At 41.1% G+C, this 9,637-nt stretch overlaps 1 pseudogene; it reads left to right on the top strand.

Annotated features, from left to right (window-relative positions):
• The first annotated feature begins 1,440 nt into the window (after positions 1-1,440).
• Positions 1,441-2,407, top strand: LOC115936275 (mas-related G-protein coupled receptor member X3-like; annotated as a pseudogene).
• Positions 2,408-9,637: the final 7,230 nt, after the last annotated feature.

The following is a 9,637-nucleotide window of genomic DNA, read 5'->3' as shown; positions in this document are numbered from 1 at the left end:
TAATTGACAGAGTGGTGCAGGTCTAAAGGGCTGCTCCAAGGCTGGATCGTGAGTCAGCCCTGCTGGGCTCAAATTTACACTATATGAGTCCCAGAATGAATAGTTCACTTTTTTTGTGTGTTCCAATGCATTATCTGCCATATGGGAATAATACTCATTCTTACCTCCTAGGCTCTTCAGATGATTAAAAGAGACAATACCTTAAAACTCTCAATTAGCAGCTGTTATTCTCCCAGATTAGACCTAATCCTCATTCTCCAGTTGAAATCTGTGTGAACATCTCTCTTTATACTCCAAGCCCTAACATCTCCTATTTCCCATCATGGACTTCTCTCATACAAATGTTTACAGCAACAAAGAAATGCTAACAAAGATCTCCTGAAAGAAAGAACGAAATTGGTTTACATTGTGTATACCCAGCAGAACACTTAGCACTCCCCCATAGATATTCCAACACTTCAATTACCTTTTTCAGTGGCACTCAGACCTCGCCCTCACTTACTCTTTCCTCTGCTATGTGGCTGAGCAATTCAGCTCAGACCCACACCCTACATAAACATTGTATACAAAATGCTTCTAGGTGTTCAGCATAACCACATCAAGTCCTCATTTTAAAGGCACATCAGTGGTCAATTTCAGGTTTTGGGCACGCATCAATAATTCTTCTCAACACAGATAGAGCTGTCCACAAATAGAATTCTGATGGATGAAATTTTCTTCATCTAATTACACTTATGTGTTCTAATGATGTACATAGTGCTTTCATTTTTATTTTCCATTTCACCAAAATCTACCAGTACCATTAGGCTCCTCGTGCATGCATTCATTCATTGAATGAATATTTGTGAAGAGCACAGTATGCTGCTCATGGAAATAGGCACTGGGAGTATAAAATGTAAAATGTGGTCCTGTCTGCAATAACTGACACACTGAGTTATTTCTCACCCACCAGGCCCAGCCATTTTCACACGTATCCTAGCGAAAGTCACATTTTCCTCTGGTTCATAATGCATGGTCTTCTTTCCTGTCCATGGATGATCAGTCCTAGTCATGAGGGTGTCACAACCACCTCTTTGTGGATCTGAATTCCTCCACCTGAGAGAAAATGTCAGGCCCAGGATACAGTAATGATCGGGTCCACAGCCCTGGCTGGATGAGTGAGGGTGTTTTGATCATAAGTTACTCCGATGTCCGTACAGAACTTGTGTGGCAGCAGAGTGAGGTCAGACTTCAGAATCAATAAGAACTGGATTTCAAACTCTATTTGAGGACCCCCACCTTTTGATAGGTGATTTATTCTCTGTGAGCCTCTTTCTCTCTCTCCTTAAAGTAAGGACAGTAAATCCCACATGGCAGGGTGGTGGGGAGAATCAGAGATGATACAGCTGGTGATAACATCTGGTTTGTGTTCCCAGGGGCACCAGACTGGGGTTTCTGAGCATGGATCCAACCATCTCAGCCTTGGGTACAGAACTGACACCAATCAACGGAACTGAGGAGACTCCTTGCTACAAGCAGACCCTGAGCCTCATGGGGCTGACGTGCATCCTTTCCCTTGTCGTGCTGACACGAAACGCGGTTGTGCTCTGGCTCCTGGGCTTCCACATGTGCAGGAACGCTGTCTCCATCTACATCCTCAACCTGTCCATGGCCAACTTCCTCTTCCTCAGCAGCCACATTATACGTCCCTGTTACGCCTCATCAATAACGTCCATCCCATCTCTCTAATCCTCTAGCCTGTGATGACCTTTCCCTACTTGGCAGGCCTGAATATTCTGAGTGCCATGAGCACCAAGCGCTGCCTGTCAATCCTGTGGCCCATCTGGTAACGCTGCCGCCACCCCACACACCTGTCAACGGTCGTGTGTGTCCTGCTCTGGGCCCTGTCCCTGCTGTAGAGCATCTTAGAGTGGATGTTCTGTGACTCCCTGTTTAGTGATGCTGACTCTGTTTGGTGTCAAACATCAGATTCATCACAGTTGCGTGGCTGATTTTTTTATCTGTGGTTCTCTGTGTGTCCAGCCTGGTCCTAGTGGTCAGGATCCTCTGTGGATCCCAGAAGATGCCGCTGACCAGGCTGTACATGACCATCCTGCTCACAGTGCTGTTCTTCCTCCTCTGCGGCCTGCCCATTGGCATTCAGTGGGCCCTGTTTTCCAGGATCCACGTGGACTGGGAAGTCTTATATTCTCATGTTCATCTGGCTTCCGTTTTCCTGTCATCTCTTAACAGCAGTGCCAACCCCATCATTTACTTCTTCATGGGTTCCGTTAGGCAGCATCAAAATTGGCAGAACCTGAAGCTGGTTCTCCAGAGGGATCTGCAGGACACACCTGAGGTGGATGAAGGTGGAGGGCGGCTTCCTCAGAAAACCCTGGAGCTGTCGGGAAGCAGATTCAGGCAGTGAGGAAGAGCCTCTACCCTGTCAGTCAGATGGGACTTTGAGAGCAACACTGCCCTGCCACCCTTGACAATTATATGCATTTTTCTTAGCCTTCTGCCTCAGAAATGTCTCAGTGGTTTCTCAAGGTCTTCGAGTAGATGTTTATCTAACCTGACAGTTGCGGTTTTCACCTGTGGAAAGCATTAGTCTGACAGTACAATGTTTAGATTCTCCTTGATGTTACCAACACATTTTCCCTGTTGTCTTACACTGAATCTTTCCTACTGAACACTTTTTCTATAATTTTCATTGTAATGCATGGAGTTCCTGTCCGAAACCTTAAAACTCTTCTTTATGCTTGTTTGTATCTGATTATATCAAAAAGGAAGATTCCTTTTCAATCTCTCAGATTATGTTCCCCTAAAAATCATGTTCCCTTTTATGACTGGAGGCATTACTGCAGCTGGTAACTAGATTCTGAATAAGTGAGTTCTGCTGTCTCTAAGTTCCATTGAATTCTCATATATAGAGCAAAATAATGTACTTAGAGACAAACTCTCTCTTCATAAAAACAGTCTAGGGAATTGGTTTTATGGAAAGTCCTCTGCTGTCATTTGTCCACAGAATGGTGACATGTTGGCCTTGGTTCCTAGGAAAGATAACCATGGCCCCTTCCCCTTAAGAAACGATAAATTCTTATTTAGCTCTTCCTGGACTAATGGACCAGTGAGGAGCCCATAAATATGCTCCATCAGTTCAGTTTGGCCATTGGAAGCCTCAGTATTGGTTTCAAAGTGGAAATTATCTCGAAAATCATGTATTTGCTTACACACTGTTTCAGTTACAGGAGAATTCTCCATACTTCCAGGGTTTGTATAAATTGTTCTGGCTTAACTTTCAGTTAGTTTTATGGCTGTTAACATGAGAAGCAACACTGAAAACATCTGACCTTTCCTTGCTAATGTCAATTATAGTATCTGGATAATAACTTCCAGTTCATACAAAATTCTAATACATGTTGTGACATAGATGAACCCGGAAACATCATGCTCAGCATTATAAGCCAGACACCAAAGAACAATATTGTAAGTTCAAATTTTATGAAGTATTGAAACTAGGAAATTCATGAATACAGAAAATAAATTAGGAGGAGCCTGGTGCTGGATAATGGAGAGAATGAGTAGCCATTATTTAATGAGCACAGAATTTCTGTGTGGAATAATCAAAAGTTCTTAAAAGGCACAGTCGTAACAGTTACAATTTATTTTGAATGTACTTACTGACACTGAATTGTACACTTTAAATGGTTATAGTTGTAAAATGTATGTTATGTAAATTTTACCACAATTAAAAACGTAATTTTAGAAATGGAATCAGTACAAAACTCAGAACTATTTTCTACCAGTGGTAATTTCTTCCCCAGATAACTCAAGCAGACAGAAGGGACATCAAGAGAAGATGTGACATCACAGCTGGCTCTGTGCTTCTCACCGACAGTGAGGCTGCCCCTCAGATTGACCCTCACTGAGGGGAGCTGACACATGCCATTTGAATGCAGGAGAGACATTACAAAGGAGCTATGAAAGCAATAAAGAGGTATATAGTTTTCAGTTTGTCCAAACAAATTTATTGGTGGCTCCTATCACACTGTTCACAATGTTGAACTCAGGTCCCCTCAGTCCAGATCCATTCCTCTTCCAGGCCCAACACTCTGCTGATGCTGAATCCTATCTATCCACTCTCAATTTTCAAATGCTGTATTAGAATGTGGCTGTAGGGGAGGGTTTCCTAAAGGTCGGAGGAAGCAGGAAGGCAATGTTTGCAGCCAATTCTCCAAGCAAGGAGCTTTTCAGACTGAGGGTTATTGGGAGAGTCCACTCTGGAACTCTGTGATATCAATTGTACAGTTTTGGCTAAAGATGTTGTCTATCATGAGGAATTCTGTAGAGAATTTTCACCTGGCAATTGACTCAAATAATTTTGTTCCTCACATGAAAAACTGCTAATTTTGATGTTAGTGACATTCTTTTTCTTTGACAGAAGAAAACTTTAGCTTCATGAAAACTTAGATACTGTCCCTGAAGCCCGTTCTGAATTCACTTGGCCTCCACACGTTGCTCTACTACAACACTTATAACAGTGTACTTGAATTATTTGTCCACACATCTTTCTCTTCTACCACACTCTGAGGTCTTTAAGAGCAGGGATTCATGTCTTTGAATTTCTAGTGCAACAGCCTAGGTGTGAAATTTAGAAAATACTCGGTATTTTTCTCAAGCAACTCCCACCTGATAATCACAGGGTCATCCAGCATCTTGCAAAGGCTGGCTCAGTCACCACGTCTCACTGGAACTCTTATAGGCACCTTCCACTTAACAGTGTCCTCTGCAGTTGGTCATTCTGAGAACAGCTGTTTCCTTTCATTGGAGGTTTGCTCACTGCCTCTGGGAAGAAGAATGGTGGGGATGCGGGAGTCGGCTTATGAGCTGCCTTCTTTACCAGGCCAATGATATCATTTCCTCTTGGTTTCATATGGAGAAGGAGCATGCAGTACATCCAGGAGTTTTCTCCAGAAAGTGAGAAAATACATGAAAGTCTCTCTTGGCACTTTTTGGGAGCTGCCATTCATGACTATATTTTAGGCATGAATTCAACAAACATTGAATCGTAATTAATCAGGCACTGTGCTAATTCTACATAAAAGCAAACATCTTTCAAATAAGTCTCTCACTAATACATTCTATCTGTATAATTAATCCTTTCCACTTCATGAAGCAAATACATTGACTGATGCCAAGCAAATGCTGAGTCTTCGTGGCCATTCACTGACACTCTAGTACACCGGGCACAAGGGCACTGAGTCATCAGCCTCACAAGAACCAATTGAATCTGTTTCTTGCCCTGCTTTTGCCAATTAGGCTAGTGAATATAATTTCCTAATTTATCAAAATACAGCACAGATCAATGAAAAAATAGTATGAAAGAAGAATTGCAATTTCCATAAAAACTAACATGAATGATCAAATGGAAAATAAAAGCAGGTTCCAAAATTATTGTTAGTTTAGTAGGTGTGAGTCTTCCAACTCTACAAGATTAAACAAAAATGAGCAATATTGAACAATTTCCTAAGACAGAATGCTATGCATCTGATGCTAAGATCTACACTTAAACTAATTCAAACTGCAAATTATAGACAATGATTGATAGATACGCTTTCAGCCAGACAGAGCAGAATTCTATTTGCTAAACCCTACACAAAGGATTGTCCTACAGTCTAGTTATATTATAGTGAATGAATTCTAGGTAAAATTGAAATATTCATGTTACAAATGTATCCTTTTGTATAAATACTGATTAACAGACATTTTCAATTAATCTATCTACTTACACTCCTGAATATATCATTAAGTGGGCTTTTCATAGCAATATCTATCACTTTTTCTACTGTTTGTTGTATAAATATATACTGAGCATCTTCTATTCTCTAGCTTGCATGCCAGACACTTGGGAGTCAAAGTAAACATACCCAAATTCCCAGAGCGCACAGCCTGTAAAGGAAGGACAGTAGTACAGGAAAGACTGCCTTCCAGTGTGACACATGCTATCCAAGGATTGTGTTTGTGGCTCAAGGGTGTTCAGAGGAGAGGGTATCTAAAAATTCCAAGTTATCTTGCTGCCATCCTGAAGAGGAATGCCACACCCAAGCACCCAGCTGAAGCAGGACGACATGATTTTAATAAATTAGAGAATATTCACGCCAGGCGCGGTGGCTCACGCCTGTAATCCCAACACTTTGGGAGGCCGAGGGGGGCAGATCATGAGGTCAGGAGATCGAGACCATCCTGGCTAACACGATGAAACCCTGTCTCTACTAAAAATACAAAAAATTAGCTGGGTGTGGTGGTGGGTGTCTGTAGTCCCAGCTACTTGGGAGGCTGAGGCAGGAGAATGGCATGAACCCGGGAGGCGGAGCTTGCAGTGAGCAGAGATCGCACCACTGCACTCCAGCCTGGGCGACAGAGTGAGACTCTGTCTCAAAACACACACACACACACACACACACACACACACACACACACACACACACAAAAGAATATTCACCAGGTGGCTACTCATGCAAGAAAACAATATCAGCAATGGTTTTATAATTGATGACTGAATAGGCTGAACCTTACAACAGCCCTCATTCTATAGTACAACAGCACACCAATGCAAAATTCCTGAAAGTATTTTCAAGAGACCCTGCAGGTGCTTATTACCCTATGTTCCAGCAGAAGAAGCCCTTGCCTTCAGGCAAACCCAATTCAGCATCTAGAAATCCCAGGATAGGTAGGGAAGCAGAATGTGTAAGTGCTAGAATGGGAAGAACACTGGACTTGGTTTCAGGGATTTGGGATTCTCAAGCTGACTGCATGGCCAACATGAGCCACGTGCTCATTCCAGGCAAGCCAAGCAGATAGTGAGGTTATGGGATTGCCCCAGTCTGAAACTGTGCCATTTGTGCATTTGTGCTCAGGTATCTCTTTTCAGAATATGTGGGTAAAGTGTGACTTTACCATAACCATAGGGTGAAGATAACTACTGTTGTGATCCAGGCCACAGGCCACCTGAGAAATTCACATCACTACACAGTGACAATAATCACAGTAAGCATATATTCTTCTCACCTATGTGGCAGTGCTCTAGAATCCAAAGACTGCTGTGATGCTTGTTCTATATGATGGTGTGGTATCAGATGGGCACCATTATTGTCAATGTATCAATGCTGGCTATAGATATAGGTGGAATTGGTTTGCTGTTATCTAGCAGTGACAGCAGAGTATAGAAGAAGAAATCTCAATGCTCATGCCCATTATATTGGTCCAATTGTTCTGAAACCTTGCAGGATGCAAACACAAGGAAGGAGAGAAAAGACACAGCAGATCTCATTTCTAAGTGTCTATGTAGAAGTGAGTGGATCATGGAAGGCTTTGTGTAATAGGTAGAATTTTAACTGATGACTATAATTGACCCAGCATTATTATTATTATTACTATTGTACCTGCTGTAAATTTTGCCAGTCTGTAAACTTGCTGTAAAATTTGCTGTATATTTGGACAGATGGAAATGGGGAAAGAAATAATTTACAGTGGCACTGTTAATAATAGCATAGAGTTTTTTAGGGAATGGTGAAGAATTCATACATGAGTTTTATTCCTTGTGTCTCCCACTCCATGTGTTTTGGTCATGGTGGCAATATTCCTCTTATATAGAATCATAAGGCTGGAGTGCTCTGAATAATGAGCATTATCTTTTGTGGCCTTGAAGTGATAGGGCTTGCTGTTAGGCTTGTGATATTCATAGGAGTGAACTCTATAATAATATAAAGTCCAGAGAGGGCCAGGCAGGTCAGGCCAACAGGACAAGCCACAAAGTCAATTCCCTTCTCTCCTCACCCTCCTCACAGGGATATGTCCAGCCCTTCAGGGTCAGAAGGCATGGATAAAAATACAAAAAAAAGTGTGGGGGTTAGGGGAGAAGAGAGAAGCAATGGAATGCAGCCCCTTCTCTGGAGCAGCATTTTTACCTGCAAAAGGCCCACACTGGAAGTAGGAGAGATAGTTAATCTTTGAATTAAATTCACCATTGTAATTGTCACATCAAAATTTAAATCTAAACTCTGCATAGCCTTGGTATGGATGTCCCAAAATTCCTATTCAAATTCTGTGTTGTCTAGAACCTCTTTGTAACGTAATTTCTATAGTGACTTGACACTTTTAAATCCTGGTAAACATGTGAGAGAATAACACTTATCAACCTCAGACGTTCTGAAGTTGAAGAAAGTTGTCATTCCCATTCCAGGTGTACAGGCACCCTTGCCTTCTTATCAAAGACATGTACAATTATTGGTGAGAGTAGAGATGCATGATTCAGCCTTGTGTCTGTAAAAGTGTATGTATTCATTTTAAGAGTTATTGGAAACAAATATGATAAAAATTTAATATGTGCTTAATTTCGTGTTGGGTTGGTGAATGCAAATTATATTACCTTCTACCTATGTACTCGGTTTACAAACTCCCTTCCAGCATACCCCATGTCCTCATTCTTGGTGACTTCAATATTCATGGAGTGAGTCCACACAACAAACCAGTCTCTCAGTTGTTTTTAAGTTTTCATTCAGAATTAACTGTAGACTATTAAGAAGTTGCTAAAATAGTACAGAGAGTTCCTGTATGCCCATCAACCAACCCACAGTAATACTGACTTTTTAATTGAATGTATTATCAAAACCAGGAAAATGACATTGGTACCATCCAATTATCTACACTACAAATCTTATGAGATTTCGCCAAATATCTACAGTACGATCTTACCAAATTTTACCAGTGTTTGCATGCACTCATTTTTGGAGTGAGATATTTCTCTATGTTTCATTCCATAACATTTTGTCACATGTGTAGATCATATAACCAGAACGACATTGAATACAGAAGTGTTTCTTCACCACAAAAGATTTCCCCTGGGTTCCCCCTACTGCCACACCCACACTATTCTTCTTCCCAAATCCCTCTAATCACTGTTCTATTCTTCATCTCTATAATTTTGTCATTTCAAAAGTGTTACATAAATAGAATCATACAGTATCTAATCATTTGACTTTGGCTTTTTTCATTCAGCATAATGTCCTCAATATCCATGCAAGTTTTTGCAAGTATCAATAACTTATTGCTAATTTTTTATACTACTGAGTAGTGTTCCATTGTATGGATGTACTATGCTTTGTTTCATTATTGGTAAGTGGAAGGATATTGCTGTTTTTTCTAATGTGACATTTAAAAATAAAGCAGCTATAAACATATGTGTACTTTTTTAATTTTTACTTTAAGTTCTGGGATACATGTGCGGAACGTACAGGTTTCTTACATAGGTATACATGTGCCATGGTGGTTTGCTGCACCTATCAACTCATCATCTATGTTTTAAGCCTCACATGCATTAGGTATTTGTCATTATGCTCTCTTTCCTCTTGCCCCCCACCCCCGACAGGCCCTCATGTGTGATGTTCCTCTCCCTGTAGCATGTTTTCTCATTGTTCAACTCCCACTTATGAGTGAGAACATGCAGTGTTTGGTTTTCTATTCCTGTGTTAGTTTGCTGAGAATGATGGCTTCCAGCCTCATCCATGTCCCTCCAAAGGACCGAACTCATTCTCTTTTATGGCTGCATAGTATTCCATAGTGTATATGTGTCACATTTTCTTTATCCAGTCTATCA

This window comes from Gorilla gorilla, chromosome 9 (genome assembly GCF_029281585.2).
Source record: "Gorilla gorilla gorilla isolate KB3781 chromosome 9, NHGRI_mGorGor1-v2.1_pri, whole genome shotgun sequence".
Taxonomy (NCBI): Eukaryota; Metazoa; Chordata; class Mammalia; order Primates; family Hominidae; genus Gorilla; species Gorilla gorilla.
Note: the sequence above shows the minus strand (reverse complement) of the source record. Positions and strands in the feature narration are given on the sequence as shown.